The sequence below is a fragment of the Stenella coeruleoalba genome (assembly GCF_951394435.1).
Source record: "Stenella coeruleoalba genome assembly, chromosome: 13".
NCBI lineage: Eukaryota > Metazoa > Chordata > Mammalia > Artiodactyla > Delphinidae > Stenella > Stenella coeruleoalba.
This window is the reverse complement of record NC_137159.1, coordinates 62,271,138-62,296,589: the sequence shown is the minus strand read 5'-3', so window position 1 is coordinate 62,296,589 and position 25,452 is coordinate 62,271,138. Positions and strand designations below refer to the sequence as shown.

General features: G+C 35.9%; 1 long non-coding RNA gene across 1 annotated transcript in view; it reads right to left on the bottom strand.

Moving 5' to 3' along the window:
- LOC307196464 overlaps window positions 1-25,452 on the bottom strand; it is a 167,403-nt gene extending 141,951 nt beyond the window's left edge. Inside the window, exon 1 of the long non-coding RNA XR_013831141.1 lies at window positions 25,096-25,452. This is a non-coding gene — a long non-coding RNA (uncharacterized lncRNA). The remainder of the gene's footprint in view (window positions 1-25,095) is intronic.

The following is a 25,452-nucleotide window of genomic DNA, read 5'->3' as shown; positions in this document are numbered from 1 at the left end:
AGACCAAGTCCTCTGGAATATCTTCAGAATGTAATGGTTGATCTTGGTGATTTATGAAATCACTGTAAAATTAATATAGCATTCCAGTCCATAATATTGATAAATGTCCTTGTCAATCATCTTCCCCTATTGAACTCAAAATATGGTAGTCTACCAGGGCTCTATCCTTGATTTCTATCTCTTCCTAAGACTTTCTTAAAACAAGCTCTCTAATTGAATCCATTATATCATTATATGTTATTTATTTATCTGAAGATTATCTCCATAATAGTATCTGTAATTACAATCACTACCATAAATTCCACACTCACATATCTAACTTGCTTTTGGACAACTGCACTTGGATATCTAACAGGTATATCAAATGAAATATTTCCAGGAAAGAACTTTCAATGTCTACTCTATCCCTCACCACCATTTTTAAATGACTACTTCACAATACATATTTTTGGGTGTTGGGGAAGGGGAATGTATCCAGCAGCCAAAAATGAGGTGGTAACTTATTTTTAATTTTTTTATTCTGGTCCATCTATGTTCTCAGACTCAAGATAATCATGCCATGATAATATTCCATTTATCTCACTTTGTTTGTATTTAATTGGATGACATTTCCAGGGGAAGAATTCTCAATTTCAAAGACAATAAATTAGAAACTGCTTAGAAATTCTCCCCTAGAATGAATCAGTTCTCTTTTTCAATGGATAGTATTGTCCTTGCTACTAATCTTAAAGTATTGCCAAAACAGAAAAATAAATATGCTTCAACAATAGTTAATATTTCTAGAGGGAATTTTCCCTGAAAACTGCTTTTGTCTGCATCCTACCTAAAGTGAAAAAAAAAAGAAAAAACCAACCACATACTTCTTAAGGAAGAGAACTTTCAAAAAGTGCAGGAAAATAAAAGAAAAAGGTCAGTTATTTGAGGATAGCTACTTTTAAAAAATAGGTAATATTTTATTAAGCACAGAATTCTGGCTTCAGTTCTTCATTTTGAGAGCTGAGTAAAATCACAAGGGAGCTTTAGAAAATATGTGTCACTTACTGCTTTTTCAGTCAGTTCTTAACTTGGTACAAAGTGTAATCTTTGGCAAGGGAAAGAAAATAGAAAATGCTAAGATTCGGAATCTTAAGAACATCTGCACAAGGTTTCTTAATAGTTAATTTTCCTTTCCATTATTTTTGGTTTTCTTCCAAAGGGCACAGCAAGATTCTGCAGAATACTGTTCAGTTCAGCATTAACAGAGTACCTGCTGACAAGTCTAAAACATTAAATCTTATACTTTGAGATTCTACAAGTAATTATTAGCAATATTAAGTTTTCTTTCATTTTTAATACAGTATAGATGCAAAGTAAGTGCATGTGTATGTGCATGTACATGTGTGTGTATGTGTGCATATGTAACTTAGTATAAGAACAGTGGGTAGTCCCCTGTGCTTTTGCTATTATAGATTTAACAATAATTTACTAAGAAATTGAAACCATAGAGATTTCTAAACAGCTGTATTATTTAATTCCATGTTAACATAAACTGAAGGGTACTGGTACCCTATTTTAAGATAGTTCATAAATCAGCAAGCACAGATGGGCACATTATGGAGGACAGCATCCTGTGAACTTTTAACTCTGTTCTGTGACTGAGAAAAAAAAAAATTTATTCACCAAGCTGTTTTTTGTTTTTTCTCTGAGATAGCCTAGTACATGACAGTACTCAGCTGAATCACAAAGCAGAGTACATGGCATAACGGAGATCCAGACACAGTGTGGATACAGGATCCTAAAAAAGGATAAATTTGAGGCAAATCTATGGTTTGAGGAAAGAACTAAAAGGTTCTAGGATTGAGAATTTCTTCGTGCTAATGGGATGGTAGTTCTGGTAACTCTTCAAAAGCTAAAAATATTGCATCACAATAAAAAAGAAAAAGTAAGAGAGAGAGAGAGAGACAGAAAGAGAGGGAGGGAAGGAGAGAGGGAAGGAGGGAGGGAGGGAGGAAGGTTCTATTATTTATCATGTGAATTTTACAGAATACCCTGAAACTCAGAGAAATGAATGACTTACCTAAGGTCACTCAGCTGGTTAAGTGACAGAACGCACGTTCAATTTGGGTCTTTTGGACCAAATTTCCTCTCCTTTCTACCACATTATACTGAATATCCTAAGTTTGTGTTCAGAGAACTAAGGTCTGTCTCATCTTGCTGAGTTTAAAATATAAAGAGAAATATTAGGTAGTTCACTAGGATTTTTTTTCATCCTGAATCAATTTAGCTGTAGTATCTTATGTTATATCTATATATGGCATCAAACCATTAGTTTTCCAGTTGATGCCTTTCTCTCTGCTATCAATGCTCTGCCAATCAAACTTAGAAAATAGTAGGGTTAAAATAGCTGCATGTGGCCATTTTTTTCACCTGCCTTGAGAACAAAAATAGATTAATTTTGTAACAACTCAATCCCATCATTTCGCAATGTCACAATCCGTCCAAATGTTATATATAAAAGTCCATGAAAGAATCTTGGGTTCCTCTTTCAAAGATAGCACGGCAAGATTAATTATAGTCAGGACATAGCCCAGAATCAGAAAAACTGGTGTAAAACGGTGGAACAAATGGAGCAACCATAATCCAGGATCTGGGCATGAACAAGGGCCTGAATCAAGGAGCCTGGGAGCCCAGGGTAGCAGAAGGGGAACAGAAGAGTGAGGGACACTGAATTCTGCAGATTATAAGAGTGCAGAAGGGCAGAATGAAGAGCTGAGAACAGGGAGAGGGATTATCTGGTGGCTTAGAACTCTTGCAGCTGACTTTCATCCCCTAGACTGCTGGCTAATCTCTAAGTGGTAAGAAACACAGACCTAGGTAAGAGGTTTTTAAAATTAAAAGCAGAAATAATAACATACTAGTATCATTAATTTTTCATATTTACATTTCCAAAGGTTTCAGAAAGCAGTTTCTATTTTATTAAAAATCTTTGGATTCAGTTTTTTCTAAGTTATCTGATATTTCAACCCACGTTAAATAAATGCCTAAATGAACAAGTGTTTATGAAAAACATCCTACATGCATAAACCCACAACAGGCATTGTGAAGAATATAAAAAGGGATTAAGACAAAGTTCTTGCCATTAGAGACCCACAGACTTTGGAGAATGAGAGCTCAACTATGTGATACTAATTACGAAATGCAGTAAGAACTAATAAAGAGATTTGATTTGCTTAGATATAATAGTGTTTTTGCATACTCTTGGAACTGGGGCTCAGCGAGGATTAGGTAGGCAATAAAGTGAAGGCAAGTCCAACGACTGTATCTAAAAACAGCATCCTAGTAAAACTGGAACATGTAGATTTTACTGTCCCATATTATGCTATAAGTAGATCTTGGTGAGCTTCTCTGATGTTTCATAGATGTGAACCTGAGTAAGGAAGGGTCTTCCTCTATTTGGCGGGCCATCATCTTCAAAAAGAGAGACACATGGGAAGTGATGAGGTAGGAAGTTCACCACGGCCCAGCAGCCACTTAAGCAGACTCTACTGTGGCAAAAATCACAGGAGAGAATTAACAGACATTGCCCTCACTTAGAGGAGAACATTAGAACATTTCCACAGTGCTGAAGGGACAGGAAGGAGTCAGACCTCCAAGGAATTAGGAAGTGTTCGATTAGAGTAATGAGCATGTTATGCAATAACTTGAAGGTCAGGCAAAGGAGTTAGGATTTGATGCAATTAGCCTCCTGTCCTCTACTCTGAAACAAGCAAAAAACCCAAGCTTTTAAAGAAGAAAGCCTAGACTTGTGTAGGGGGTAGGGGCAGAGGGGTGATTGTTGTTGAATCCATCCTACTCTCCTTTACCTGAATGGATCTATTTATGTCTCAGTGTTCAGTAAGAAATATCTCAAGGCTCAATATATTATAACCTCCCTTTTTCATTTTAAACTCTCTGATTAGGAGACACATCCACCAAAGTCTTCTATTATTATCTTTACAAAGATTTGCAAAAACCATTCTCCTGGATGGTAGATATGCAGCAGCCCTGTATCTCTAGCTGCAGCTGAACAAATCCATTTAAATATCCTGACATTCCTTCAAACTAATAAATTTCAAACTAACAAATTCAGACTGTGGAAATACAAACATAACATTTTAATTATGCAAGAAATTCCTATCAATATTCCTCTTTCTTTTTATTTACATTTTTCCTCAATCCCCTGGTATGAAAAGTTTAAGGTCCTTTTTAAATTTTCCTTTTCTGTCATCAAATCTAGGACTTCTATCTATGTTAATGTCTCATATATTTCTTTTAATTCAAACTGCTGTTACTCTAGAGTGAGCTTTTCATTTTACTGTTAGACTAACGATGTCTTGTCAACAATCAGTGATTGTAAATGTTGAACACTTGCAATAATCTTCAAGTTCACCTCTTTAAGACAAGCTCCCTCCAGTTAAATCTATCCTGTGCTGTTCTGTTGGATTTCTCCTATCAGTATATTGCTCTACACTTATTCTACATGCTTCTTTCCATACTTCGTCCTCTTCAACAGAGCTTTTAAAATTCTTTTACCAAAGCACACCTATGTTCACAGGAAGTCCTACACGGGGTTGCTATAGGCTAACAGATGAAAATAGTTGCTGTGAATAAGGTGGGGGATGAGGTAGGGAGAGCGTTGGTAACCAGCCTCTCACTTATAGCCCTCCTTTCCACTATAGTTCGCCAGGGGGGTAGGAGAGAGAATATGCTATGTGGTCCCTAAGGAGCAGAATTTGAAAACAACTAAAGTTACATGTCTAGTCAAATCCATTTCACCTCTTCTTACCTATACATGCCTGGTACTTACCCACCTGAAAACTTTTGCTCATTTCTCTGATTCTTTTTCTTTTTTTTTAATCCTTTCTCTTACTCTCTGACCTACCTTTTCGCCAAGAGTCACAACTTTCCTCCTCTATGAAACTGACTGAGGCCATAGAAGCCTTAATGATAACTTCCTCCTCTCAAACCTGTATTTGCTGCATGCGATTCACTTGGAGCATGTGCTACTTTGCATTAATACATGTAAAAATGATAGAGAGATAATAGATGATAGATATGATAGATGACAGATAGATAGATAGACCCTATCTCTACATTTAATTTCCCGCTGCTTTGAAGGCTGGCAATGCATCTCTTAGTTATTTGTAAGCCTAAGATTCAAAACAACATCAATATAAAAAGTGTTTAAAAATTATGGTACTGGGCTTCCCTGGTGGTGCAGTGGTTGAGAGTCCGCCTGCCGATGCAGGGGACACGGGTTCGTGCCCTGGTCCGGGAAGATCCCACATGCCGCGGAGCGGCTGGGCCCGTGAGCCATGGCCGCTGAGCCTGCACATCCGGAGCCTGTGCTCCGCAACGGGAGAGGCCACAACAGTGAGAGGCCCGTGTACCACAAAACAAAACAAAACAAAATTTATGGTACTGATATTTTAATTAAGATTAGACTAGCAGGAGTGGGCATATTTTTTGAAATGGAAAATAGAAGGAAGTCTGGACAGATGTAATATTTATCTCTGTAATGAATGACTGATAGCAAAAGATACAGTTTGATGATATCTACTGTACACCGTGATCAGCCCATCATAAAACAAAGTATTAAAGCAAAGTTATATGCAGTTGAAAACAAAACATAGGAAAACATGAAAAATCATCAAATACTCTAAATTTAAGGAAGTGTCACTTTATGTTTCTCAAATTAATCTGTGTTTTAATTAATAAGTCGTGCTGGAAAGGGTGTTATGAAATGGGTAATCTTATATACTGAAGGTGGAAGAGAAAATGTATTGGAAAGACTCTTGACAATATACACCTAGAACCTTAGAAAAATTGCCATTTCTAAAACCTATAGTTCTATATTTAAAAGTCTATGCAATAAATAATCAGAGATATAGACAAATGTTGAAGCACAAAGATGACAGGCTAACATAACAAAATAACTGAAATATCCAACAACAGAGAAACAGTAAATTATGATGCATCCAGTTAATAAAATAGTATGATAAATAATAAAATAAATATTACTTAGGAAATTCTAACAACTTGGGAACAAGTTTATAACAAAATGGTAAGTGATAAAACCAAATGATAAATATTTGTTCAGCATCTTCATGACTATATAAACTGAATAGAAAGAAAATTGGAAGGAAATAAATAAAAATATTAACTGTGATTGCCTCTAGGCAATAGCATCCTGTTTATTATATTTTCTATACTTTAAATTTTTTGTATAATGAGCATGCATTTATTTATATCAAGACTTTTTGAATTCAATCGATGCTTATAAGACCAAGGTCTAAGGTAAATTTGAGATTCTCCTTTACTATACTCCCACACTCCAAATAATAAATCATATTACACGAGAAAAGGACCAGCTACAACTTGGCAATGATGTAAGAGACCTGGAGAAGGCTCTGCTCTGCCGCCTGCTGGGAGGGGGTTCAACTCCAACCCAAGCTTCTTGGCTAAGCTGGACCAGCTGTTGCATGAGGGGCTTTGGAGTCTGTCAAACTGGCAAAGTGTTGTAGTTCCCAGAAAGCTCCTCCACCCCTAAGACATACTATCTAAGAAAAAAACTGCTGAGAAAGTCATGCGTGTGGCCTTACCAATAACCAGATGTGAAGCTGAAAAATACTTTTCTAAACTTGTAGTAATAAAAAGTAAATTTCTATTCGCCAACCTAAAGGGAAGCCTGAATTAACTGTTGATTTTCTCCAGAGGAAAGTTTACAAAATATTTGCCTTAGGAGAACATGATCATTAGAATGCATCCAAAAATATAGAAAATAATATAGATGTGTACCAGGCAGTTAATTAGTAATAACTTTGTTTCACTTGGTGATGTTCATAGTGTTTGTCAGCTTTTCAACATTTATAATTTGTTCAGTTTCTTTTCTCCTTCTAAATACATACTTATTTACATACTAAATTTGGTATCTGTAATGTTAAATTATTTTTCTTAAAGAGGACCCTCCAAAAAGTATAAATACCCCATAAAATCTGAATCCATTCCTACTACAGAAAGAGAAATTATAGGGTTGAGGTCAGAGACCTTGGACTCACTCTTATTTATATAAATACAGTCTGCAAGAGTCAGGGTTGGGACAGATATAAGGTTAGACACTGGGAAATGTCAGAAGATGTCAAGATGTGTATGCTCTTTTCTGGTTGTGTATTATACTTAAAATGGTTCAAACAAAATGCACAAGGATTTCAGGGAATATGTCAACAGTCAGTGCGATCCATGTGGTATCTGAGGGAAAGAACATACAGGACATTTTAGACATCTGTATGTCTAAACAAACATCTGTATGATGTTTATAGATGCTTTGTACTTACATGGAAGTTTTATGGAATTATTTAATTAATGGCTTTTAAATCTTTTAAACTTTGTTTTCCTATAGAGAAGTCATCATTGATGGTATTCACATACATAACATACTGGGATGGTAGCAGTCAGGGTTAGACTCAGTGTTTAGAACAGTGCCTGTAATTCTACCCATTTATTTTCCACTCCAAAAAAAAAAAAATCATACTAAATGATAAAGATAAAATGTGGGCCTCTTCTTCTGTGGTTATATGACTATAAATTTTTTTTTTTTTTTTTTTTTTTTTTTGCGGTACACGGGCCTCTCACTGTTGTGGCCTCTCCCTTGCGAAACACAGGCTCCGGACGCGCAGGCTCAGCGGCCATGGCTCACGGGCCCAGCCGCTCCGCGGCGTGTGGGATCTTCCCAGACCGGGGCACGAACCCGTGTCCCCTGCATCGGCAGGCGGACTCTCAACCACTGCGCCACGAGGGAAGCCCCTATAATCTTTTTTTTCATTGCTTCAATTCAATTTATTTCTCTCTGCATTGGCCAGAATTTTTGAACAATGTTATATAAGCATAGTGATTATAGGGAAACTTTATCTTGTCTTGATTTGAGTAGAGATGATTTTTAAGGAAGATGTGATAATTTTGTTTTAGAAAACCATTTATTTTTATCATTAGAGGTGTATCTTTCCATTCTTAGATATCAAAAGACTTTGTTTTTTCTGATACAAAGGCTAAAATATTATTAGTATTTTTGTAACATATCTTTCAACAATCATATGCCTACTATCATATGCCATTATATATATATATATATACTATCATATATTAATACATGCCATATGCAATTATCACATACTCATGTCAGCCAGGCATTGTCAATGCTACATGTTAACCACATTATGCCATTTAATATACTGATTTTATGGATTAAACAGTATTTATTCTTCTGTAGTAATTTCAAATTAAATTGTATAGAAGTATGTTAATATGTTTTCCTTAAAAAATCTAAGCTATGTCAGATAAGCTCAAGTCCTCACTTTCTTCCAAACTTCTCCTTCAAATCCTTAATTAGTTACAAAGGTTATACATATTTTCTATGTGCTTTCTATATATTTACACATATAGCCATAGAACATATTTTATCACTGTGGTTGTTTATATTTTACATAAATGATTTTATATCATATACATTTTTCTAAAACTTTCTTTTTTCCCAAAAATATGTATTTTGGAAATATTTGGTAACATGTAAATCTTCTTTATTCTTTTTAATTGTTGCAAAGTATTCTGTAATATTAATCACAATAGAGTTTATTGAGCCATTCCCCTTTTTAGGCTGTTTCATGTTATTATACCATATTAAATGATACTACAAATCAACTTCCTTGTTCATGTTTTCCATGCACTCTATCCTGGGAAACTTATTAGGAAATGGATTTAATTAGATCATAGGATATACTCAACTTTAAGGTTATTAAAATCTTCCAAATCACCTCCAAATATACTGAACCACAAGCTGTGAATGAGAGCACCAGTATTGTATATCCTTGCCAAAACTGGTATAATGAGACTCTAAAACCTTTGCTAGTCTGGTGGATTGAAAAATGCTATCTCACTGATATAATGATTAGCAATATAATGATTACTACTAAGTTTCAATCATATTTTCATTGTCATTTGCATCTTCTTGTCTGAATTGCTTATTCCTATACTTTGCCTATTTTATTTATTTTTTTTAGCATTTTTATTACTTTAATTTTTAAATTTATGGATAAATAAGGTCATAATTCTTTCATTCAGAGAATGGCAGTGGCATACTTTCTATATTATTCATGTATTTCTACTTTTTTTTGAGAATTGTATGCAGGTGTTTTTTAAAAATTTTTATTGGAGTATAGTTGATTTACAATATTGTGTTAGTTTCAGATGTACAGCAAAGTGAATCAGTTATACATATACATATATCCACTCTTTCTTAGATTCTTTTCCCATACAGGCCATTATAGAGTATTCAGTAGAGTTCCCTGTGCTATATAGTAGGTCCTTATTAGTTACCTATTTTGTATATAGTAGTGTGTATATGTCAATCCCAATCTCCCAATTTACCTCCCCTGCCTTATCCCCTGGTAAACATAAGTTTGCTTTCTACATCTGTGACTCTACTTCTGTTTTGTAAATAAGTTCATTTGCACCCTTTAAATTGAATTATTTGCCTTAGTAAAATTCTGAACACTAATAATTTGCCTGATATATGTTTCATGTATTTTCTTCACATATTGCATACAGATAAATTTATCTAATCTCATCCTTCATGTATTTAACCTTTTTTTCTTTAGAAATTCTTTCCTTCCATAAAGGCCATGAGCATGTTATCCTATATATTCATTTGTGTATTTTTATAAATATGTTTTATTTAGGGTTTTCATATTAATATTTTGTTTGTTTTTATTGTTAGTTTTTAAAGTTGTTTATATATCTGGAATCTTTTATGAAAGTTTACAGAAATAAACTAACTTAACCTTTTCTAATGGAGAGACAATTTTCCTAACTTGATTTACTGACTAATTCCTCTTTTCCATATGAATACTATATGTGATTTTTATATTAAATTGCCTTATGTTTATGAATTTATAAGCTCTAAATTATATATTATTTTAAATGGCTATAGTTGTTTATCTATGAGTATAAATACTAACAGTACAACTTTACTTACTATAGATTTACAATATATTTAATTACTAGGAATAATAAGTCTCCCTGCTTTCAATGAACCCATGAAATTGCTCTCCCCATCATTTCTCCAAAAGCTTTTTTAGCTATAATTGCACACCTATTTTCTCATATATTTTTTCAGGTTACATGAAAAATCTTTCTAGGATTCTTATTGAGTACAGCCCACCCTGAAGGGACTGGGGCGGGGAAAACACAAGATGAGCAAGGAGTATCTTGCCATGCTGGAAAGCAGAAAACAAAATGATGTGGACATGTCAAAGGGACTTAGGAGTCAACCTGAAAGAGGTCCCAAAGGTAAGCCTGGAAAAACTTGAACAACAAAATAAGTAGCATAGTACTGAACTATACTCAATGTATAAAATAAATGTACATGAGCCAACTTAGACATAAATAAATGAAAAGACACATAATTAAATTGACACATATATCTTACAGAATAATCTCAAATAATATATGTAGGTATGTCCCCCTCCAGAATGTTAATTCTCTATTATTCTTGAGAAAAATATAGGCTTTGTCATTTTAGGAGGTGATTAACTTATTTGGACTCAAACTGCAAACTCTGTGCTTTGGGGTCAGTCCAAATCGCAGTTCAGTTATCTTATTCTTAGATGAGCTGTTGAGAATCTGCCAACATGTGTATGGTTCAGGGTTCATCCAGAGATTTGGGCAGAGTTTATATTAAAAAAATTGGAAGCTTTCCTTCCAGCTCTGTCCTTTGCAGGATCTTCCCTCTCCCATTACATTCTAGCAACTATGGTTTCCTGAACCTTGTCCTTTGTTTCTCCAAGGCCAGAAGGAAGTGACTAAGAGTTTTCTACTGGAGTGTCAGTCACACTGCATTGTGTCTGTGGCCTGGCATCAGGCTGAAAACTATAAACCAGTGAGTCATCCCCTTTTCCTAGTGTCAATGTGTCTCTAAAATTTGCTTTATTTGTTCATCCTCCAGTGCCTTCAGTGGTCTTTACTTCTTATTAATTTTGTACAAATTAATAGTTATTTGCATCAATCATACTGGAAACAGTATGATCAATACATATTTTAAAATAAACTTTTAACTTAGTTGCAAAGAAACTACAGAAAGTTCCCATATACCCCATCCCAGAAGTTGTTAGCTTCTTATATTAAAATGATGCATTTGTCGCAACAAAGAAACCAACATTGGTACATTATTAACTAAAGTCCAGAATTTATTCATATTTCACGTGTTCATCTAAGACATTTTCTCAGCCCTAGGATTCAAGCCAGGATCTCATATTGCATTTAGTCATTATATTTACTTAGTTCCCTCCAACCTTTGACTGTTTCTAAGTTTTTCCTTGTTTTTTCATTCTCTTGATAATTTTGAAGAGTACTGGTCAAGTGTTTTATAGAATGTCTCTCAATCTGGATTTTATGTGATGTTTTCCTCATGGCAAATTGTGGTTATGAGTTTGGAGGAAGAATAACACAGAACTGTTCTTTTCATCATATTGTTTTAGGGGTACATACCACTGACATGACATCACTGATGACGTTATCCATGATGATATGGCCAAGGTTTCTTCACTGTAAAGTTAAAGTTTTCCCTTTCTATATGCTAGTCTTTGGAAGTAAGTCACTAAGTGCAGTCCCCACTTGGGGAGAGAAGGGAAAAAGGGGAATTAATCTTCACTTGGGGTTGGAGATAAGAAGCTACATAAATTAATTTGGAATATTTTTATAAGTAATATTTGTCTCTTCTACATTAACATATCTATTCAATCATTTAGTCATATCATAAGGACTCATGTATATTTATTTTATACTTTAGGTTATAATTCAATATTATCTTGTTGCTCAAATTGTCCAGCTTTGGCCACTGGGAGCTCTTCCAGGTTGACTTTGACATGCTCCCATCCTTTTCTTGTTATTAATACTTACTCTCTGATGCTACCTTATCTATGAAATGGGCTAAACCTTTTAAAAGATTTTATAGCTTATAGGAATAACATACTTAATACATGTGAAGTACAAAGAAGAATCCCTCACTAAACATTAGCTATCATTAAGAATGCATGTCTACTTCATATCTAATATTTGTTGAAACACCATTTTTATCTTTATATTTTTCAGTTGTAGGATAGCTTCTCTAGTGTATCAGATAAATCACTATTTACATGTTCCACAAGGTAAATTCCACTTCTTTACCTCTCCAATATGGATTTTAGTTGTATACCTGCATTTTTTTTGTATTTCATGGGAATCTCTTTTTCTCACCCATATTTCTTTTTGCCTTTATTGATGTTCTTCTTTTATTTCATAAAAATATCCTTTTGAAGATGGCAGAAGATTTCTATACATTGTTTTGCTCATACCTAAAATAAATAAAGTTCAGCTTCTGCTATTCTTCCAAGCTGTTCAGAAGGATATTTCCCTTGTCCTTCAATATTTTCTTTCCATAGGTCCCACAATAATTTTATTATACTAAATTACCCTTGACTCATTTTCAGTCACAGTGTATGGTTTTCTCTTGGCTATACTTAACTGATGATTTGGATTTTCTTGCTTTCTCTAACTGGATTAACACCAGCGGGTCTAGTGGATGTACACTGGTTCCAGCCCAAGTTCTTGTGCCTAGCAAACATTTGTCTCCTGTGGCTGTCCTAGGTTAAAGTGGGCTACATTTGGCTGGAAGCACTAAGTGGTATTAAAAACTACATCTCCAATGGACATTGCTTATGAAAACTTTTCAATCTCTACTGCTGCCTTTATTCTTTAACACACATAATAACATAAACCAACCCCCTCAATTCTTCCCTAATTGCCTGTTCTTTCATTTACTGACTTTGCACTTTCAGAATGGATATAGAGTAGAGATTATTAATGAACTGCGGGGTTTGAGGTAGAGGGAGGAATGAGTGATAATAATATACAAGTCTCAAAAAGCTGTACCTGTAGAATAAGGGAGATAATGTTTGCTTTTCAGTTGAGTCTATTGGGAAGGTAGGCAGCAGGGAAGGTATATGACAAGAAGTGTCCTTATATCCAAGTATAGGTCTCAGGTTTGTCCTACTTAATGACTTAAATACTAGATATCAATACAGCACAAGTTTCTTAGTTCAATACTATTTGGCATATGAAGAATTATTGGCACTATAGTGTTGTTGCTAAAGAACTAATATTCTTATTGCATATTTGAAAATTTTAGTAATCTCAAAATAATGTGCAAAAGTCCAATTAAAAATCAATAGAGACCATATTAGACATTGGCAGGTCTCTGGTACATGACATTTGGGGGAATGATAGACAATAAAGCATAGAGAACAGATATTAAGTCACACAAATACACAATGGTATTATAATTTTCAAAAACACAATGGCAGAAATTCTAGCATGGGGTTTCAAGAATTATGGCCTAATCCAAAATTCCCTCACAGTTCTTTAATGATGCTCATGTAGAGTATAGAATATGAACTGATTAAGGGAAATAATATTTTAATGTAGAGAGTCAATAAAGCTGGAGACATTTATATAAATTCAACACATTTTACCTGAAAGCATTTTTATCTCATTGTCTCTTGAATATATTACATACTATAGTGAATTATATTTTATGTCTTGTATATACTGTCCCCATAAGCCTTGAATGCAATGGTGTCAAATTTAGGAAAGCACTGTATATTTTGAAATTTCTAAGTCATAATAGGTACAACAGAAATCATGAATTAAATTCTTAACATCTAGATAGATATCCAGTTTTCCAAAATAGTATCATATCATTGAATTCCCAGCATCTTCACAACCCTACTAGATTGACTAATTCACTAACCTTTTAAATGCATTCAAAATTAACTGTTAATGACTGATAATAATAACAGTACTGTGTCATGTTGCAAGGATTAAATGAGCTAATATATTTAAAGTCAGTTTCAGGCTGGATATGTAGTTGCCATATATATACTTAAATTAAAAACTGCACTCTCTTGCCTTTTTGTCACCGGATATTTTAGTGATAAGTTAATGTGAAAATTTTAACAAAAAAAATATTTTGGGATGTGAAGGAAACATTTTTCTGAGGGCTTTTATATTATATTATGTAGTTAGCAACCCACTGCATTTAGGTATTTCATCAAATAGATAATTGTATTACCACTTACAAGAAGAATGTTAGAAAGTGTTTAGTTAAGTCCTAGTCTATGCCAGATATGACACTTGGCACAGTGTCTACCAAGCAGCCCTCCAGAAAGTTACATTTGATTGATATGTTATTTCATTCTATTGTGCAGATAAGGCATAATCTTGTCCTGGTAAAGTCCTCATTTTGCAGAAAAAAAAAAATATATCTTAATGCTTGTTTCTGTTGTACCACTAAGGTCTTATAATAAATACTCCTATTAAAATGCAGAGTGTCTCCTTCAATGTAATGATAACATCAGCAAATTTCATAAGCATTGGGGCAGCTAAAGCTAGAGAATTGATTAACTCTTACAAAGTGACTCTAATTCAACTAATTAGATGTTGAACAGGTGTTAAAGTACAGCTCCAGTGATTCATTATTTTCTTCAGGAGCTCTACCTATCTTATTTAAAGTTCCAAAAATTTAAAACAGTCCAGTCCATATGAATACTTATAAACACGAGGTCTCTTTGTACTGGAAAATCTATCTATAATAATTCTAATATACATGCAGGAAGCTATTTGCTAGATTCAAAGCTCAGTAAGCAACTCAGGCAGACCTGTGGTCTTTGTCACTAATTTATTGTCATTTGGAGAGGCCATTCTCACTACCATTTATCATTAAATACCAGTACCTTGACCCATATTAAACTGTAATTTGAAAATAGAGAAAGCTCACAGTACTCTGCATGGATGAGGGACTCCAGAGAATCGACTTTCAAGTTTCCACACAAAAAAATGTCTTTGGGTCAGTAATCACTATGAGATAGGAAAGTAGATACAAGCTTCTTACTATTTCTATTTCTTGTTGTGTATTTCTCTCTCCTGTGGTGGAGTCCTACAATAAAAGATAGAGATAACAATGTTTCCACAATCAGATGTTTTAATATCGATAGACTTGGCCATTGAAGAAAACGGGCATCAGTTACAGTATTATTATCAAGAATAGTACTTTAGTAAAAACATACTGTTTAAATTCATGTTTCTTATGTGCCAGGGAATGTCCTAAGCCTTTTAGGCCGTTTTATTCATTTAAACCTTATGTGAACTCTCTGTTGTGGGTGTTATTATCCTCATTTACATAAGGATAAACTGAAATTCAGTCTAGTAACAATATGTGAAGGAACAGTATGTGAAGGAACATAATCACGTCTAAGTGGTTCTAGAGCACATACTTTCAAATAACGTACTATGAGTCCCTCCTTTTCATGACTCTATGTCACAGGTCAGAGTTGAACACTGGGAAAAAAATAAAGGAATCTGGACTGGAAATCTAAGAGTAAACATTTATATTAAAGTGCAGGTGTCCATGTTGTTCCAATTAGAAGTTCATATAAAATTGCCAGGAGCACTGCCTGTGTATTTAAATAATGGAGTCAATTTTGCATATTTCTACTGTTACCATTCCTTGTTCTAAGCTTTCCTGCTTCCTTAGATTTCCTTTGGATTCTCACCTCTATTTATATTTTACACCTCTCACCATGCTCCTGAAAAATACTCTTATTTACTCGTGATTCCCAGGGCAGATAGCAGCAACCCACACTTCTATTAACAGTACTTCCTAGTTTTCTCTTCATATATTTATTAATATGATTCATTCATTTATATGGTTTAAACTAAGCAGCTATAACAAAGAGATTTCCAAAAATACAGTGACTGAGGGAAGACAGAAGCCTAAGGAATGTCTCATCCTTGAGACATAGTATTGCTCTCTGGGTTTATTTATTTCCTGGAGATAGAAAAAGGATAGAGGAAGTGGAGGGCAAGCAGCTTCCTCTAAGGATGTGACCCAGAAATGAACTTTTGCACATATACTGAAAACTGATAGCAAGGAAGCCTGGGGAATATAGTCTCTAATTGCTAATACTATCTAGGTGCATCAGAGAGGGAGCCAGGGTCTTAATTATAAGTTGAGTAACTGGAGAATGAATACTGATATCAATAACTGTCTCTTCCACAAGATTCAAACACTTTAGTTGCAGATCAGAGACACACTTTGCCTATTTATTTTCTTATCCCATTGCATTCCCAGCTATACATGCTTCTTATCCAGTTCCCTCAGCCTGCATGTCCCCAAATCAAAGGATAATTATTAAAAGTTCAAGAACAGCAATCACAACACTCAGCAATCACAATTCTATTTAAAATGAATAGAGTTGGAAGCCAATGTAATGGTCAGAGTTGCGCAAGAGGTCAGACCATAAGAAATAAACACAGAACAACATAGGCAGAATAATCCGATTGTTCAGTGTTTCTATGCGTTTTAAATGGAGGCTGACCAATAATCTGGCCCACATATTTATTTGTAGTTTAGCTGATTGTTCTGACCTCACTTCTTACAAAATTTGATAGTTGTAAGACAGACTATGTCAGACAGGCTGTGAAATTACATAGCACCAGAGAGCTAATATGGCTGATTAGAAAATAATGCTAAGGACCAAAAATACAATTTCAGTTCTTTACTATAGTGAATTGCTTTTGTTTTCAGGGGCTTTGCCACAGAAATTATCCACATGCTGTCTCAGCGGAGTTGTTTCCAGATAGTTCAGGATCCTTTTTTCTCTGTCCTGATTTTAAAAGGCCCTTTTTCAATGTGATAGCCTAATCTGAACACAGCAATCTTGATGGGAAATAAATAGAAAATATTATGTGTCTATTTGCACAACAGGTTTTGTTTGTTTTTAGCAGCCATGTCAGGGTCACTGTTGAACCACATGAGGTCCACGCCAATTAAAATTCTCATAGGGGTTGTGACCAGGATGGTAGAGTAGGAAGACCCTGAGCTCACCTCCTCTCACAAAGACACCAAGATTACAACTACATCTATCTATGCAAATGACCTGCAGACCGGCAGAAAACATTTTCCATCACTAAGGATATAAAGAAGCAACCACAATGAGATGGGTGATGGGGCGAAGGCGTGTTATAGTCAACACCCATATCCCGCTGTTGGCAACCCACACATGACAGGATAATCAAAATTGCAGAGGCTCTCCCCAGGGAGTAAGGGGCCTGAGCCCACATCAGACTTTACCAAGTGGGATTTACCCCAGGGATGCAAAGGTAGATCAATATTTGCAAATCAATCAATGTGATATACCATATTAACAAACTGAAGAATAAAAATCATACTATTTCAATAGATGCAGAAAAAGCTTTTGACAAAATTCAACATTCATTTATGATAAAGACTCTCAACAAAGTGGGTGGATAGAATGAACCTCAACATAATAAAGGCCATATATGAGAAACCTAGAACCACCATCACACTTAACATGAAAAGCTGAAAGTATGTTCTCTATGATCAGGAGCAAGACAAGGATGCCCACTCTCACCACTGTTAGTCAACATAGTATTCAAATTCCTAGGCACGGCAATCAGAAAAGAAAAATAAATAAAAGAAATCCAAATTGGAAAAGGAAAATTCAAACTGTCACTGTTTGCAGATGACATGAGATTATATACAGAAAATTCTAAAGATGCCACCAAAAAATTATTAGAATAAATGAATTCAGTAAAGTTGCATGATACAAAATTAATTTACAGAAATCTGTTGCATGTCTATACACTAATAACTATCAGAAAGAGAAATAAAGAAAACAATCTCATTTACAATTACATCAAAAAGAATAAAATACCTAGGAATAAATCAAACTAAGAAGGTAAAAGACCTGTACTAAGAAAACTATAAGACACTGATGAAGGAAATTGAACATGATACAAACAAATAGAAGATATACTGCATTCATGGAGTGGAAGCTTTATTATTATTAAAATGACCATACTACCCAAAGCAATCTACAGATTCAGTGTAATCCCAATTAAAATATCAATGGCATTTTTCACCAAACTAGAAAAAAAGAGTTCTAAAATTTGTACGAAAACACAAAAGATCCTGAATTGCCAAAAAAAAAAAAAAAAAAAAAAATCTTGAGAAAGAAGAACAATGTTGGAAGTAACACAGTCCTGATTTCAAACCTCACTACAGTAATTAAAACAGTATTGTATTGGCACAAAAAGAGTAAATCACATAGATCAATGGAACAGAATAGAGAGCCCAGAAATAAACCCACACTTTTATGGGTAATTAATCCACAACAAAGGAGGTAAGAATATACAATAGGAAAAAGACAGCCTTTTTAAGAATTAGTGCCAAGAAAACTGGACAGCTACATGCAAAAGAATCAAACTGGACTACTTTCTCACACCATACACAGAAATTAACTCAAAGTGGATGAAAGACTCAAATGTAAGATCTGAAATCATAAAACTCTTAGAAGAAAACATAGGCAGTATGGTCTTTGACAACAGTGTTAGCAAAAATTGTTTTTTGGATCCCTATCCTCAGGCAAGGGAAACAAAAGCGGAAATAAACAACTGGGACCACATTAAACTAAAAAGCTTTTTGCACAATGAAAGAAACCATCAACAAAATGAAGAAGCAGTCTACTGAATGGGAGAAGATATTTGCAAATGACATATTTTATAAGGGGTTAATATCCAAAATATACAAAGAATGCATATAACTCAACATCAAAAAAATTAAAAAATCTGATTAAAAATGGGCAGAGGACTTGAATAGACATTTTTCCAAATGGGACATATAGATGGCCAACAGATATATGAAAAAAGGTGTTCAACATCATTAACCATCAGGGAAACCATGATTTTAAGCCTAGAGAACCCAGAGTCACAGGGGTGAAAGGAAGCAATCCTCCAAAAGATTCACGTGGGAAGAGCTTTCAGGGTTCACCAAACCATCTGCTCTACCTATTGTGGGTGCAGAATAATATAATGACCATTGTGCAAGTGCTGCTATGAGTATTTTGCCTTGTCTTCAGAGGATATTTTCTTTGACTTGGGGCTTCAGCTGCACCATTGATAGGTCATCCCATTGCTGTTTTGGATTGGACAGTCATGGGTTGTATGGTATGTGGCAGAACCACAGGATTCCATGGTGATGTGCACATTGCTGCACCTCCTTTGCTACAGAGTGAGTCCCTTGAACATAATACTCTTTGGGATGCCACGTAAATGTATCAAATACTTACAAGTCCCTAGACAATGGTCCTGGATGGGGCCCTTCAAGCAGGAAGGAAAAACCTATACCTAAAACACGTATGCTATTCCAGATGTCCTCACCAATTTTCCGATTTTTCTCTTTTCAGCTTCTGATGAACTTGCCAACCCATTTCTTTTTCTCTGTTCAGCTTCTGAGCACTCTCCAAGCAATTTGCCACTGCTCATGAATCTACATACTGTTGGCCCCCTGGCATTTAGTATCTGTGAATGGAGAACCGCAGATATGGAGGGCCTACTATGGGAATTGAGTATTCATGGATTTTAGTATCGGCAGTGGGTCCTGGAAGCAATCCCCATGGATGCTGAAGGACAACCGTACTGACTCAGCTTATTTCTAGCTAACTAACGTGGATTACCAGCTTCAATACATATTCAGCTTGCAGTCACTTTTAATAAGCACCCAGATCAGAGAAATGACATGGCCTTGTTTTCTGCCTCCATCATTTGGTCATAAGGAAGCCACCATGTGGGCATAGAAGAGAGCTGAGGAAGAGAGCTGATTCAACAGTTGTGTATTACATGGAGTCTGGGTAACCTTGCTTGTGTGACAAACTTACGGTTTCTGGCACTGCTCATGCTTAGTCCCAAATGCACAACTTCTATCTTACAATGGATTTCTAATGATCCTCTTTGATTTCATGATTTGGTAGGTGCAACAGAACCAAGCACATAATAGTCACATGATAACTTGGTAACAGTCACTGTGTCTCTACCAGGTCATGTTAGCCAGCTAATTTGAACCAGAGGCTATCTATTCTCCACCTACCACTGTGATGGGTTTTTCACTGCCAGCAGGATTTGGGTGCTCTGTCTCCAAAATTTTATCTGAATATGCACTTTCTTAGACTACTCCAATCACTGACTCTTACAGGAAACAGGACTGAGATGGAGATTAGCATGGTGGATGGTAATTCAAGAATGCTCTTGGGATCAATGTTATGGGGAAGAGAAGGAAGAAGATTGGACAGAGGGATAATTTAGGTTGTTGAGCAGTCACAATAAGGCTTCAGCCAACCCTACATAGAACTCTGAAGCCAGAATAGCCCTTCAGAGTTGTCGCAAGTTGTGACAAAGGGTCCAGTCCTTTATACAACTTATTGACCAGTCACTGGATGGGGGCTGTCCCGGGAAGAAGGTGTGACTTTGGGGGAGGTGACTCTCTTTAGCTAAGGACAATTCCTTGAGAGGACTGACAGTTGACACCTATCAACCTTCCTTCCTTGGGGGCTGAAAGGGAGGGTGAGCCCTTTGAAGGATCTGAGCCAGCACCACATCTCTGACACTTTCAAATGTTACTTCACCAGGATGGGTCAGAGATTTTAAGCCAAGTTTTTCGTCTGTTTTTGCAAATTTGGTCTTAACTCTAAACCCTTTGCTTTCTACTATGACAATTTTGGTCTGTCATTCCATATAGTATTTAAAAATGTCAAAATGTTGTCTGAGGGTAGATATACACAGCTATAATCATTATTTAAGTGCAATTTTTATTCCACTATTTTCACCTAAAATGATATTTTTCAATATATCTTTTGAAAAAACTGTTGCCTGTATTTTCCTCCTTGGTATATTTTTAAAGTTGAGATTGTAGAACACTTTTATCATGTTTGCATTATGACTGCAGGCAGGTAATTCTGTGAATAATGTTTAAACTGCTAAAGAGATTATAACTCCTCTGTAGACCTAATCGAAACAAATCAGTAATATTCTAGTCAATATGTTTGTTTTTTTTTTTTTACTATAATTGCAGATCAATGAATGATTGACTAGATTGCTACACAATCACTTTGATTTGGTTATTGGATTGACTAAAATAACATGGATCACCGAGGATTCCCATAACTCCCATATCAATCATCTACTCTGAGGGATACACAGAGTGAGGGTAGTTTTCCACCTGAAAGAGTAGGACCAACAGCCTCCTTCTTACCTGTGACTCAAGAAAACAAAGCATTCACAACCACTGCTTAATCAGGATCAGGCCAAGAATGAGCAGAAGAAACCAAGTTTTGTCATTTTTTATCTCTAAGCTAAGAGGTCAGATGAAACTACACCTGATCTGCAATAACTTCTGATTCTCTGAGTGTTGAATAGCATTTAATTTGAAGTGTTTTCCTGAATAAGAGTTTACTTTTCTTCATTACCAACACACCAATCCCTGAATTGTCTTTTACGACTGCTTTGAATGCCATTATTTACCTGTGTTTAAGTGGCTAGAGGAATTTCAAATTTTAACATAGGACGTAACATTCAGCATTACTTAGCTTTATTTCTTAAGAGACCTGAACAAAAGTTTTGCAATTTACTCTAGATAGAACATGGGATTGTAAAAGTTTTCTGTAAAGAGCCATACAGTAAATATTTTCAGCTTTGTTGATCATCTGGTTTCTGGTGAATAGACCTAGTTTTGCTGTTATAGCAAGAAAGCAGCCATCGATAATGCCTAAATGAATGGGCATGGCTGTGTTCCAATAAAATTTTATTTAAAAAAATAAGAGTCAAGCCAGATTTGACCTGTGGGCTATAGTTCACCTATAAGTCATTGTCTGCCAACCCTTCATTTATACAATTCCAAAGAACAGACCCAGGTGAAAAGTGAGTCATTTCACTAAGTGAATGTTTGGTTTACTGAAACCCCCAAATTTTGATGCTTGAAAATACTCAACAGATGGAGTGAATATCCTTAGCTTAAATCTGACTTTCTGACATCGTATAAGCAGAGCCACCCAATCCATCACAGGCTGTGTTAGAAAGATGCAGGCAAACCAAATCTTTTGACCTTCTATGAGTCCCTATGAAATTTAGCAGTAAGTTCCACTGAACAAAAATGTAAGATCTAGATAGTGTTCTAGACACAGGGGTCAAAAAATATAAGTACCCACTTTTTGTAGGATTCTATATGCCCCACCATTATATATTTATTTTTAAACATATCTAAAATCAAGTTAACACAATTTTCATCCTTCTAGCCTCTCCCCCAGATAATTAACTTGCTTTTCTCTTGTGGTCATATTTCTGGAAATATACATTTGTTAAATGTAGCTGAGTTAATTTTTTATCATGAAAAATTATTTCCTTTTATAACATACTAGCTTTGCATGGATTCTTTTTTCTCTTCATAATTACCTGATCTAACAGATCTGAGAATTCAAGAATTTTGTTATACCTTCCTAAAGAAGTCACGTGATGATCTATCATTTCTCTTGTTGAAAAATGCAGGGATTGCTTTGGAGATGGAATGGCTCTCAGGTTTATTCATTATTATATTTAATTTCATACTTTTGGCACAGAAAATTCCAAGCTAATGTTTTATGCTGCTTCACACACAACTTGCCATTCAATTGATGCCGTTAGTATATCATTTCTCTCATCTGCTAAGTGTATCTCAGAATGTTATATGACTTTTTTCTAGATCTGTGAAATCATCACTGTAGTTTATGTGAAACATGAAGTTTATCCTTTTTGACTAGCTCACCTCTGGAATGTAAAATTTGCTGCTAGACAGCAAAGTCTGAGACAAAATTTTATCTGACAGTTTACAGTGCAATCCATTCCATCCTTATGCTTTACATATTTTTCTTTGTTTCTGCTTCTAAGTATAATAGGTTACATATATTGAAATCATTATACCTCTCTAATGTACATTCTGTCCACATCATGATTAGGGAATGCCAGGCATGACACTTAATATAATTAATAGTAATGGTTGGTCGAGGACTCATCCTCACCTACATGTTTCTGTACTATACCTAGATCTCTTGGGATTTTATTTAACTGAAATTCCAGAAATGATTTACATGTAGACTTTCTTACAGTTCTTCACAGTTATTTTTTTCATATTCAGCAGTGCACAATAACTCCATGTAAGTTTGGTAGAGGCTGGAAGAGCCACATCATAATCTCCCTCTGAGAATAAACTATTTAGACAATATCAATTGATAATCACAGGAACATTTTTTGAAACAATTAGATCTCCAAAATTTGACATAACCCTCTTCGCTAAGACTAAAAATTTAATATGACATGGAAAACAGCTACAGAAAATAATTCAAGTTTGCCTATTTGTTTAGGAGAGTTCTGGGGACACTCAATAAAACACACTGAGAGTCTGGGCCAGTAGATTTGTTATTGCCCTCAATGAAGTAAAACTGTGGCGGCGCATAAAATGAGCCATCTTTGTCATCCTTATCATCTACAACAGAGGTCAGACATTGAGCAGAACCTACCTATTACCTATAGAAAAAAGACAAAAGATAGAAGGAAAGATGGATTTTTCTTAAAACCTACCAGTATTAGTTTCCTAGAGTTGCCACAAACTGGGTGGCCTAAAACAAGAGAAACTTATTCTCTCAATCTGGAACCCAGAAGTTCAAAAGCAAGGTGTCATCAGAACCACACTCTCTGGAGGCTCTACAGGAAAATCCATTCCTTGCTTCTTCTAGCTTCTGATGGCTGTTGGCATTCCTAGACCAGCGACCACATCATTTCAGTCTCTGCCTCTGTGGTCACATTACCTCCTTCTCTTCTGTTTGACTGTGTCCCTCGGTGTTTCTTGGTCTAATCTCTCTATCTTTTATAAGGTTACATGTGATTGTGTTTAGGGTTTAGGGCCCATCTAGAAAATCCAGGATAAACTCCTCTCAAGATCCTAAACGTAATCACATCTGTAAACACCCATTTTTTTTCCAGATAAAATAACTTTCAGAGGTTCTGAGGATTAAGCCATGGACATATCTATTTAGGGACCACCAGTGTATCCAGTCCATACACTATCTTTCTATAGCTTGGCTATGCAACAAGAACCTTCTCTGTCTCACCCCTTAAAATTTTTTTTTACTTATTAGATTAGTTAAAATTAGATTTTTCTTTCTTTTTTTAATTTTTTTGTCCAAGCTATGTGGCTGCTTGTAGGATCTCAGTTCCCCAACCAGGGAATGAACCCTGGCCACGGCAGTGAAAGCCTGGACTCCTAACCTATAGGTCACCTGGGAACTCCCCAAAATTAGATTTCTGATATTAACATCATATTAGTTTTCCATGTTTCAAAAGTAAAATGGTGAAATAATAATTATATCTAGTTTCCTATCTTGTTTTGCTGGCTCTGTATAATTAGTAAAACTTATTTATGGTCAATTTATCAGTACAAAATCAAGGGTCTTAATTATATGCATGCTATTTAGCCAATCATTTCATTTACTGAATTATTCTTATAAATCTATTTAAAGATGTGCACAATGACTTAGTAGTATTTATAATAAAAAGTAAAGTAGTATTCCAATAGTAGAGGAACAGACTTCCATCACTGGTAGTTTAGGAGACTGGATATATTGAATGTCTCTCCTGATTAAAACAACAAAAAATGTTGGATGTATTCTAAGCTCTATTTTAAAATACATCCTTTGGCCGGGGCTTCCGAGAAGATGGCGGAAGAGTAAGACGCGATCACCTTCCTCCCCACAGATAAACCAGAAAATATCTACACGTGTAACAACTCCTACAGAACACCTACTGAACCCTGGCAGAAGACCTCAGACCTCCCAAAAGGCAAGAACCTCCCCCCCCCACCACGTACCTGGGTAAGGAAAAAGAAAAAAGAAAAAACAGAGACAAAAGGATAGGGATGGGACCTGCACGAGTGGGAGGGAGCTGTGAAGGAGGAAAGCTTTCCACACACTAGGAAGCCCCTTCGCCGGCGGAGACTGCGGGTGCCGGAGGGGGAAGCTTCGCAGCCCCAGAGGAGAGCACAGCAACAGGGGTGCGGAGAGCAAGGCGGAGAGATTCCCTCACAGAGGATCAGGGCCAACCGGCACTCACCAGTCTCAGAGGCTTGTCTGCTCACCCGCCGGGGCGGGCGGGGCTGGGAGCTGAGGCTCGGGCTTCGGTCGGAGCGCCGGGAGAGGACTGGCGTTGGCGGCGTGAACACAGCCTGCAGGGGGTTAGTGCGCCACGGCTAGCTGGGAGGGAGTCCGGGGAAAAGTCTGGGCCTACCGAAGAGGCAAGAGACTTTTTCTTCCCTCTTTGTTTCCTGGTGCTCGAGGGGAGGGCATTAAGAGCGCTGCTTAAAGGAGCTCCAGAGACGGGCGCGAGCCGCGGCTAAAAGCGCGGACCCCAGAGACGGGCAGGAGACGCTAAGGCTGCTGCTGCCGCCACCAAGAAGCCTGTGTCCGAGCA